We start from the raw sequence: 12,444 nt of genomic DNA on the forward strand, positions 1-12,444 counted from the left end.
AGGAAACTCAAAGAAAACTAAGCAGGAAAAATATTTTTAAAAACCCACAAGACAACAACAACAAAACCCTAGTAGGCATAAAATATTCAAACCACAGAAATCCAATGACAGAGAAATCTTTGTGTGTTAATGTTGAATTATTTTTTCCTTCAGTTCCTTCAGTTTTGTGCTTCATGTATATGCAGGCTCTTTTGCTAGGTGCATATATATGTTTACAGAGTTGTCATCTTTCTGATAGATTGACTCTTTTAATATTATGAAATATTCTTTATCTCTAGTAATTTATTTTTTATGATCTAGTTTGTCTGGTATTATTAGAGCTACTCCAGCTCTTTTGTAGTTGTTTATGTTGGATCACTGTTTTCCATCCCTTTTACTTTCAATCTGTTCGTATCTTTGAATCTAAAATACGTCTACTATAGATATCATAGAGATGGCTATTGTTCTTTTATGCAACCTCACTATCTGGTTTTGATTGAATTGTTTAATCTGTTTGTAGTTAATGTTATTGATATGGTTAAATTTCCATCTGACATTCTAAAAGGTAATTTTGCTGAATATAAAAATCAAGGTTGTTTTTTTACTTTCAGCACTTTGAATATGTCATATCACTGCCTTTTTGACATCTATTATTTCTTTTTGTTCTTTTGCTTCTAGGTTTATTAGGGTTATAATTGACAAATAAAAATTGTATGTATTTAAGGTGTACAATGTGATGTTTCCATATATATTTATGAAATTATTACCACAATGAAGCTGATTAACATATATATCACCTCAGATAGTTACATTTTTGTGTGTGTGCTTAAGATCAACTCTCAGCAAATTTCAAGTATATACTAATCCTGCAAAAATGAAACTTTATATCTTTTGGCCAGAATCTTTCCATTTCCCCTGATTCCCAGCTTCTGACTATGATAGTTCTACCCTCTACTTTTATAAGTCAGTCTTTTTTACATATAAATGAGACCATTGAGCATTTGTCTTTCTGTGTCTGGTTTATTTTGCTTAGCATAGAATCGTTGAGGTTCATTTGTATTTGTTGCAAATGGTAGTATTCCTTCTTTTTTTAAGGCTGAATAAAATTTCATTACATATATATGTATATATATATGATATATATATGGTATATGGACCATACCACCACTACCATATACATGCTGATATATATATATATATTTTTTCTTTATATATTTTCTTTATCCGTTAATCTGCCAGTGTACACTTAGGTTGTTACCTTACCTTGGCTATTGCGAATACTATTGCAATTAACATGGAAATGCATATATCTCTTTGAGATACTGATTTCGTTTTTTTGGATATGTACCAAAAGTGAGATTACAGGATCATATAGTAGTTTTATTTTTAATTTTTTGGGGAATCTCCATACTGTTTTTCCATACTGGCAGTACCAGTTTACATTCTCAACAGTATACAAGAGTTACCTGTTCTCCATATCCTCACCAACATTGATATCTTTTGTCTTTTTTTTTAAGATTTTTATGTATTAATGAGAGACACAGAGAGTTAGAGACACAGGCAGAGGGAGAAGCGGGCTCCCCAAGGGGAGCCCGATGTGAGACTCAATCTCAGGACCCTGGGATCACAACCTGAGCCAAAGCAGACACCCAATCACTGAACCACCCAGGTGCCCATGATATCTTTTGTCTTATTTGATAATGATCAATTCTAACAGGTGTTAGATAATATCTCATTGTGGGGCAGCCCTGGTGGCACAGCAGTTTAGCGCTGCCTGCAGCCTAGGGCGTGATCCTGCAGACCCTGGATCGAGTTCCATGTCAGGCTCTCCACATGGAGCCTGCTTCTCCCTCTGCCTGTGTCTCTGCCTCTCTCTCTCTCTGTGTCTCTATGAATAAATAAGTAAATAATCTTTAAAAAAAATATCTCATTGTGGTTCTGATTTGCATTTCCCTGTTGAGTAGTGATATCTAGTGAGTTTCATATACTTGTTGGCTCTTTGTGTTCTTTTGAGAAATATCTATTCAAATGATTTGCCCATTTTTCACTAGGGTTACTTAAGTAATGGGCTTTTTTTGTGTATGGGGTGTGTTTTTTGTTGTTGTTTTTGAGTTGTATCAATTCTTTATATATTTTGGGTGTTAGCCTCTTAAGTGGTAAATGATCTGTTAATATTTTTTCTTATGGGGATCCCTGGGTGGCGCAGCGGTTTGGCGCCTGCCTTTGGCCCAGGGCGCGATCCTGGAGACCCGGGATCAAATCCCACATCGGGCTCCCGGTGCATGGAGCCTGCTTCTCCCTCTGCCTGTGTCTCTGCGCCTCTCTCTCTCTCTGTGACTATCATAAATAAATAAAAATTAAAAAAAAATATTTTTTCTTATGATGTTTGTTGCCTTTTCAGTCTATTGATTGTTTTCTTTGCTGTGTAGAAACTTTTTGGTTTTTAGTTTGATGGTATTCTCATTTGTTTATTTTTGTTTTTCTTGCCTGTGCATTTGGTGTCATATCCAAAAAATCACTGCTCATATAAATGTCAAGCTTTTCCCCCTATGTCTTATTCTAGGAGTGTTGTGATCTCAGGTCTTACATCATTCAGTGTACAAGTCTTTCAAATTTTTAGTTGCTTATTCCCATATACTTTATTCTTTTTGTTGCTATTGTGAATGGGGTTGTTTTCCTAATTTCCTTTGTAGATAGTTTGTCATTAGTGTATAAAAACAATTAATTTCTGTTTCCTGCAACTTTTTTTTTCCTGTTTCCTTGCAACTTTTTGGGGGGGGTGTTGGTGGTCTTTTTGTCCTTCACTTTAATATTAAAAAGAGAAAACAATGCCCATTTACTGCTTGCTAAATTAACATTTGACATGTAAATTTCAATGTCAGTTTCATCAGCTAGGTTGTGTACATTTCCTTTATTGCTCTCTGAGCTCAGAGTATTACCTGACCCACAGATGAGGCTCAAATATTTTCAGGACTGCTAACAACTGAGTGGGCCAATTGAAGTGTGTGGCCTAAAGCAACATATTGTTTCTCTAGACCTGTTTTAAATCACAAAGGGAGGCATACCACTGTTTCTCTCAACCTGGTGTTACCAACAACCCAGACAATAGGATGTGTTCCTTGGTCAAAAGAAAGAATAGGGCAGTCCTGGTGGCGCAGTGGTTTGGCGCCGCCTGCGGCCTGGGGTATGATCCTGGAGACATAGGATGGAGTCCCACATCGGGCTCCCTGCATGGATCCTGCTTCTCCCTCTGCCTGTGTCTCTGCCTCTATCTCTCTCTCTGTGTCTCTGAATCAATAAATAAAATCTTTAAAAAAAAAAAAAAGAGAATAAACTGAATTCGATTATTCTACCACATTTTTTTTTGTTATTGATTCTTTAGGGTTTTTTACATTTATAATCATGTTGTTAGTAAACAGGGATCATTCTACATCTTCCTTTCCAATTTGGATGCTTTTTTTTTTCTTATTCTTGCCTAATTATTCTGGACTTCCACTACTGTGTTGAATAAAAATGGTAAGATTGGGCATCCTTGCCTTGTACTAAATCTTAGAGGAAAAGCTTTGAGTTTCCCCCGGTTAATTATGATATTAGCTATGTGCTTTTCATAGGGCCTTTATTGTGCTGAGGTAAGTTCCTTCTATATTTTATATTTTGTTGAGAGTTTTCATCATGAATGGATTTGAACTTTGTTAAACAGTTTTTCTAAGCATCTGTTGATATGATCTTGTAGGTTTTTTCTTTCATTGTATCACATGGGTTGATTTGTATATACTGAACTATCCTTAAATCTCAGAGTTAAATCCCACTTTGTCATGGTATATGATCCTTTTAATATGTCAGGGAATTTGATTTTGTAACTATCTTATCAAAACTCTACATCTTTGTCATCAGACACATTGGCCTGTAGTTTTCTTTCTTTAAGGTATAAACTTTGGCTTTGGTATTAGAATGATGATGGCCTCATAAAACTAGTTTGAAAGTGTTCCCTCTTTTGCTTTTTGTTAAGGGTTTAAGAATTTTGGTATTAATCCTACTTTGAATGTTTGGTAGGATTCATCCATAAAGCCATCTAGTTCTAAGCTTTTATTTTTTGGGTAGGTTTTTTTTTTTTTTTTTTTTTAAGATTTTATTTATTTATTCATGTGAGACACACAGAAAGAGAGGCAAAGACATAGGCAGAGGAAGAAGCAGGCTCCATGCAGGGAGCCCAATGTGGGACTCGATCCCTGGTCTCCAGGATCAGGCCCCGGGCTGAAGGCAGCACTAAACCCCTGAGCCACCTGGGCTGCCCTTTTGGGTAGTTTTCGATTACTGATTCAATCTCCTTATTTGTTATTGATCTGTTGAGGCTTTCTATTACTTTTTTTTTTTTACGATTTATTTATTTATTTATTCATGATAGAGAGAGAGAAAGAGAGAGAGAGGTAGAGAGGCAGAGACACAGGAGGAGGGAGAAGCAAGCTTCATGCCAGGAGCCCGACGTGGGACTCGATCCTGGGACTCCAGGATCGCGCCCTGGGCCAAAGGCAGGTGCTAAACCGCTGAACCACCCAGGGATCCCCTTTCTATTACTTCTTGATTTAGTTTTGATAGGTTGTGTATTTCTAAGAATTTACTGTTTCTTTTAGATTTTCTGATATATTGGCATATAATTGTTTGTAATAGTCCCTTATGATTGTTTCTATTATTGAAGCATCTGTTTGCAATGTCTACTGTTTTGTTTCTGATTTTAGTAATTTGAGCCTTTCTTTTTTTTTTTCTTAGTTAATGTACCTAATGGTTTGTTGGTTCAGTTTAATTAAACTGTTGAGTTTTATATTATTTTTCTATTCTCATTTGACTTATTTCTGCTCTTTTGTTTTGTTTTGTTTTTTATTCCTTCCTTCTGCAATCTGTGGCATATGCTCTTTTCCTGATGAGGGCATAGCAGTAGTTCATTCTCAGGGAGGGTAACAGCAGCAGCTCATGGGCCTGGGGCAGGAGAGGAAAGGTGGGACAGTATGCAAGCTTTGGCTCCAACTCTGGGGGCTGGGTGAGGAGGAGTGCAGTGGCAGCCCCAATCTTTGGCAGTTGACAGAGCAGTATCTCCTTCTCCAAGGGGCATGGTGATGGTGATTGCCATCACTGTGTAGAGCACAATATTGGTTTTTGGTGGGGATGTGGCAGTGTGAACTACAAGCTACTTACTCCATCAGCTGGGCTCAGCATTGGTGAAGACTGCAGTGCTCCTCAGTGGCAAACACTGCTTTTGTCTGTGGTGATGACAAGGGTCACTGGAGTCTTCTCCCTCTCCTTTTCCCACATGGATCATGATTGCAGCTGAGCAGATTCCTCTTGATGCTGAGTTGCCATCTGCCATCTTGCTGATATCACTGACCTCTATTACTTCTGATAAGATGTCATCTGTTAATCTTACGGGGTTCCAACAAAAGTGATGAGTCACTTTTTTTTCCTGCTGTGTTGAAAATTCTCTTTGGCTTTCAACATTTTTTTTTAAGATTTTATTTATTTATTGAGACACAGAGAGAGAAAGAGAGGCAAAGACACAGGCAGAGGGAGAAGCAGGCTCCAGGCAGGGAACCCGACGTGGGACTCAATCCTGGGTCTCCAGGATCATACCCTCGGCTGCAGGCAGTGCTAAACAGCTGCGCCACCGGGGCTGCCCAGCTTTCAACATTTTTAAAAATTTATTTATTTATTTATTCATGAGAGACTCAGAGAGAGGGGCAGAGATACAGGAAGAGGGAGAAGCAGGCTCCTCATGGGGAGCCCGATGCAGGAGCCAAAGACAGGTGCTCAACTGCTTATCGAGCAACCCAGGTGTCCCTGGCTTTCAACATTTTGACTACAATGTGTTTGGGTGTGGATCTCTTTGCATAATAGTTCTTGGAGTTTGAGCTTTTTGGATTTGTAGATTAATGGTTTTTCCTAGCTATTATTTTTCAAATATTTTTCTGTTACTTTATCTTCTTTCCTCTAGGATTCTTATTACACATATATTAGTCTGGTTAATGGTTTTCTATATTTTTCTGTGCCTCTTTATTTTTTCTTTATTTTTTCCTCTGTTGTATAATCAGATTGTATAATCTCTATCAGTTTATATTTTAGTTCACTGATTTTTCTTTCTGTTCAAGCTACTATTAGCCACTCTATTGAACTTTCAATGTTATTTATACTTTTTATTTTTTTTTAAAGATTTTATTTATTTATTCATGAGAGACACAGGGAGAGAGAGAGGCAGACATAGGCAGAGGGAGAAGCAGGCTCAATGCAGGGAGCCCGATGTGGGACTCAATCCTGGAACTCCAAGATCATGCCCTGAGCCGAAGGCAGACGCTTAACCATTAAGCCACCCAGGCGTCCCTATTTATACTTTATAACTCCAGATTCCTCATTTGTTCTTTTTAATAACTTGTCTTTAATGCAATACCATCATCATACCTTTCTTTAATTCTTTAACTATGAGTTCCTTTGGTTTTTGAACATATATACATAGCTGCTTTGAGGTTTTTAATCTAATAAAGCCACTGTAATCCAAATTTATAGACAGGTGGTATTGCCAGCTTTTCTCTCCTATGTTTAGGTCACACTTCCCTGTTTCTTTATCCTTTAAAAAAAAAAAAAGCTGGATAACTTAGATAATTTATTGTAGCAACTCTGGATACTGACCTTTCTCTGGAGGTGATTGAGATGGTTGTTTTTTGCTTGTTTGTTTTTGTGATTTAGCTCAACTATTTCTACAAAGTGTATTTCTCCTCCGTTATTTTTTCTCTTGTTTTTGTCTTTCAGTCTGGCTACGTTGAGTTCCCTTGTGTTGTTAAAAGGCACTTATTGGTGCCTTATTGGTCAAGTTTGTGCTTAAGCCCTCCTAGCCAGTTGTATTTTCATTCTTTGCCAGTCTGTAAGTAGCTTATAGACTGCTATCTGAGTTTAGGGAATTTATATTTTTGGCCATATATTCTGCTGGGCACTAGTAGCTTAAAGTTTCCCTCTCTGATAACTCTAGATAGAGTACTGCTTTGGGTATGTATACAGTGTTAAAGACTGCCAGTGATGACTGTGATATTAGTTTTAAGCCTTTCTTCTTAGAAAATGCCTGGGTTAGAGTACTTCACTGGATCATCAGTGTTTTGTCAGAGGCTTTAGTTAATCCCCAAGTGTCAGTAAAACTTCTGCCCTGTATTAATGATCTGTGTGTGGCCTGCCTCATGTCCTTCTCTAATTGCTTCTGAATGGGTGCAGTATAATGCATATGCACAGACTTCATCAACTCTGGGGTTGGCTGTGATCCCAAGAGGGCTTTTCATGGCTTATTCCTTGGTTTTCACTATTAAAGTTCTGGCTGTTCGGTTAATTTTTTTTTTATATCAGAACTACCACCTTCAGTCCATCAAGGTGTCCATTGTTTTCAACAGCACCCTTGGGGATGAGTTCTCTACTCACTATTACAAATAGTGTCCATCCATCTCCTCAGTCAGAGCTGAGGAGTTCTTGGCCTATAAAGTTTATCTTTGTTCTTGGAAAGAACCCCTGTGTCACTGCACTGGAGGTGATGGTGAGGACCCACTTTTCCAGAGTAACAATCCCATCCTAACAATGGGCACTGAGGGATTGAGGTATTATCTCTGATTTTCTCAGCTTGCCCCTCCAGACATGAAACTTCTATCAGTGAGCTAGGGCTCTGACAGGTGGGGCCAGTATTCTTGGCCTGCAGCAACTGAGGTAGAGCTTTCACTCAATAATTGAAAACTGGATGTGAGAAGGGAGACCAAACCTCTCTTCTCCCTGCTCACAATAGAGATTCTGTGCTTTGGGAGTGAGAAGAACGAGAAAAACCAGCAGTGTGCCCCTCCTGAGATGAAAATATAGCCTCAGACTGGAAGCTGAGATGACAGAGATCTAGATTATTCTTTGCTGCATATGCCTGGAGTAGAACTTTGGTAATACAGTAGTGTGAATCGGTGGGTAATGGACTATGTTGCAGCTCAAATGCCACAGATTCTCACTGTCCTTACATGATTCAGTAATTTTTTTAAGTGTTTCTCCTATGCAGTATGGATGGTTTTAAGAAAATTTCCAGAAACTTTAAAAGATTTTTTTTGTTTTGTAATTTTTACTGGTTAAATTGTTTTGGTAGGTAGGGGTTTTGCCATGCTTCTTATGCCATCCTTGTAGAAGTTCCACCTCCAGTAACTATTTCATATTCTTCATATTCATAATTTCCATCCCAGTTTCCTGTGTTTCATGTTAAGTGTCTTCCTCCTTATTGATGCTAAAAGAATGACTGAATGAAGTTTCAGATTGGCTGGCAAGCTCTTTCAGTATGGTGCTATTGCATCCTGCACAGCTACTTTTCCTCTTCCTGCTCTGTATTGGGAAGAGGGAATGATGCCTTTATTCTTTCCTGCATTAATGAGAGCACTATTTCTTTCCAGTATATAGAAGACAAGCTTTATGCATTCTTCCTCTTTTATGCAATATTGTATTTCTAATGTCTGGGGAATTCAAAATTATTCAAGAATCCATAGGAAAATCAGCCCTTGATTATCTACCATGCTACTCCAGAGTATGTAATGTAGGTATGAAGTCTTATTGTGCCACTGGACCATTTATCTAATAAACTAAAATGTTTATTACTTTTTGATAAAACTAAGGGATGCCTGGGTGGCTCAGTCGGGTAAGTGTCTGTCTCTTGGTTTCAACTCAGGTTGTGAGCAGCCCCCGGTGGCTCAGCGGTTTGGTGTTACCTTCAGCCCAGGGTGGGATCCTGGAGACCGGGGATCAAGTCCTCCAGCTCCCTGCATGGAGCCTGCTTCTCCCTCTGCCTGTGTCTCTGCCTCTCTCTATATATGTCTCTCATGCATAAATAAATAAAATCTTAAAAAACAAATCAACTCAGGTTGTGATCTGGGTATCGTGGGATCAAGCTCTGAGTTGGGCTCTGGGCTCAGCAGAGAGTCTGCTTGATTCTCTCTCCTTGTGGCCCTCCCCTGCACATTCTTTCTCTCTCTCTCAAATAAATAATTAAATATTCTTTTAAATATCTAAATCAAATTATTTTCTCATAAGAACTCTAAGAGTCTTTAGAAGAATTAAATGGTGTTCCCAGGAATCTTCTTCTGTCTTGACCAAAAAAATATCAAAGAATACTGTTACTACTCCTTATGTCGTTACTTTGGGTTATTTCCCTCAGGCTACACTTAAGATGGTTTCAGAAAAATTGTTTCTGATCAACATGATGGGACTCTTCCCTCATGTAAACTGGACTCTACTTTTAATGTGGCCTAAGATGGAGGCAGATAGCCTCTGGCATTAAGTATTGCAGATGTTTTGTGGCTTATATTCTGAGAGTCTTCACTGCAGTGAACAAATTTCTAAACAGAAATATATTTATAAATAGCTGAGCTGCAGTTCTAATAATTCATAGTTCTCATGTGCCCTTAGAGCTCTCTATTTTCACCACAAATAACTGCCAATCATGGCAAATGATTGCCTGATCTACTTTCTGGGTTTTAGAAAGTATCTTGGCTTTCTCTCCTATTAAATAGCAATTATTTCTTTAAAACTTCTAAAACTTTCTATTTCCCCTTATACACAGGATCTCAGTTGAATTCTACTTTTATATGAGCCAATCTGTTTCTTTTTATATCTGTTTTTAGTCTTCTAAAGGATGTCTGAGAGGGCTAGTAGGACAGTTGCTTTTGGAAAATAGAAACTGAGTCATTCTTTAAAAAAAAACAATTCCCTTAGCTCTATCCAAAAGTGAAAACACATTTAGAAAACTTACTGATTTTACAAGATTATAAATAACACCAATCTAGATACCAGGAAACTGAGTTAGAGATGGGACATTTTTTTCCTGGAAATGTACTCAATCTGCAGTTAAACTAGTCGTATCATGGGCCATGCAGTATTATTGCCATCGAGTCTATATTTAAACTCGCTAGAGGAAATGATGGGCGCTGGGTGGGGAATGGGTGGAGTGAGATGGTAGCAGCAAATTTTATTTCCATGCAATGTTTATTTATTTGTCTCTCAGAACATATATTACTACCATCATTTAGTTATTTCTCACATTATTAACCTGGAAAATACTATTTTTGATACCAATGTCAAAGAGCAATATCAAAGAGAACAGGTATTTTTGTGCTCATAGCATTTTGCTCCAAAAGCATATATGGCCTTTACTATTTCATGTCTGGTATGAAAATAATATTTATTTATTTATTTATTTATTTATTTTCATTTTTAATTTAAAAAGTTTTTAAACGATTTTTTATTTATTCATTAACGAGAGACACAGAGAGAGAGGGGCAGAGACACAGGCAGAGGGAGAAGCAGGCTCCACGCAGGGAGCCCGATGTGGGACCCGATCCCTGGACTCCAGGATCGCACCCTGGGCCAAAGGCAGGCACTCAACCGCTGAGCCACCCAGGCGTCCCAAAAATAATATTTATATGAACAATAGAACTACTAAATTATTAAGCATATGAAAAGGATTCTGCTACCACCATGCTCTGTAAGAATTCCAATGTCTGAATACCTTAATACCTTCAAATGCAGGATGGGAACATTAAGGTCTGCTTTTCCTGATTCCCAAGTTTTCTGGTAATGAAATGAAAGCTAAATACACATCTGAATGTGTAAAAATTATACTGCTTCAAGAGGATTAAGAATATAATGCAAAAAATAAAAAATAAAAAAATATAATGCAGTTAAGATATGAAAAAATAATTTTATTTTCAAGCAGATAAAACATACATATAAATGTTTTTCATTTAAGTAAATTGTAGATAAAATGTCCCTTTTTATTATTAATAAAATGGGCCTACAGTATTATTACCATCTCCAATTTGCATCATCTATAGACATTGTTATTTAAGGAATTTTATTTTGTATAATTTATAACTATAATATTTTTTAAGGAGATAGACATTATATGTCATAAGTATTCAAATACAATAGACACAAAAATTGTTTTGTTTTTTTTTGTTTTTTTTTACAAAAATTTTTTTTTAATTAGTAAAGCTCAAAATCTAAAATTCAGTACTTCATTAATATATGAGAGTTCAAAAAAATTTTTTTAAAGATTTTATTTATTCATGAGAGACACAGAAGAGAGAGGCAGAGAGAGAAGCAGGCTCCATGCAGGAAGCCCAATGTGGGACTCGATCCTGGGACTTGAGGATCACGCCCTGGGCCAAAGGCAGGCACTCAACCGCTGAGCCACCCAGGCATCCTAAGAGTTCAAAATTTTTTTGTCAGAATAATCATATTGACAATGTGTGCATGTATGTAATTAAATAATATTTTACTTTTCACAAATAATGGTATACTTTGCAGTTTGTTCAGTCTGGGATTATTTGAAAATTAATAAATACTTAGAGACATAACACTTCCTACAATACTAATATTTTTATAGACTTAAGTATAATCTTTGCAACAAAAAATTACAATATATTGTGCAATTCCAATAAGCCAATTTAAATTTTACCTCTCTCAACCAAAAATCTGACAATTTGAAATGATGTGTGAAAATAAAATACTTAAACACTGATGGAAAGTATGCTTTATTTCATCTCCTAACTACTTTCCATTCCTTTTGCTGTAAAGCAGGATGGTGGTTGTCTTAGCACTGCCAAAATCATTAGGAGGGTAGACATTATGTGATTCTAACAATACCATAAAATAGCTTAGATGACTTGTTTGGATAATAATATAGCTTAATCTTTATGTAATTGTAATCACTACTAGTTATGAAACTTATTTTCCTTCAAAGTCAATTAAATACATAAGTTCCTCCTTCATGTCTTCCTCCCATGCCTGTCATTTCAAATTATCTAGGTCATATAGATCTTTAAAAAATCATATAAAATACTTTATGCAAACTATATCCTAAATACCTTAAAAATGGTAAAAGTTCCACTTTACAATTTCTTTTGCTCAGTGATGAAATGGTGTATCTTCATCTTTCTGAAGGCCAAAAAGTGTTTTCTTGAAATGCCTGATTTTGCAGGTTTGGCAGAAGGTAAAAGTGAAGGGAAGAGCAGGTAATGAAAAAGAAATGGGGGTACAATCAGCACCAGTGGCAGGATGATGTCTATGAAGAATTAAACAAATTTACCCTCTTTAGGATATTTCTTCCTGCCCTTTGAGTCTCATTTATTCAGTTGAATAGCCATTGGCATGAATCAGCTGTGGCTTTTTAATTTCAAACATCTAGGATCAAAAGAATAGGAATAATTTGTATTCAGTGATAATATATTTATAAGAAGTTATGATAAGTAGAAAAAAGATTTTTTGATTTGGTGATTCAAGTTATTAACAGAAGTGTGAAAAGTAATAAAAATCTGTGTGAGGGTTTAGAATTTAGGATGAAAGGGAGTGAAGTCAGCAAGATGGTCAAATAAGAAATCCCTTGTTTACATTCCTCTACAACAACAATCTAACATGTAACAATTA

This window comes from Canis lupus, chromosome X (genome assembly GCF_003254725.2).
Source record: "Canis lupus dingo isolate Sandy chromosome X, ASM325472v2, whole genome shotgun sequence".
NCBI lineage: Eukaryota > Metazoa > Chordata > Mammalia > Carnivora > Canidae > Canis > Canis lupus.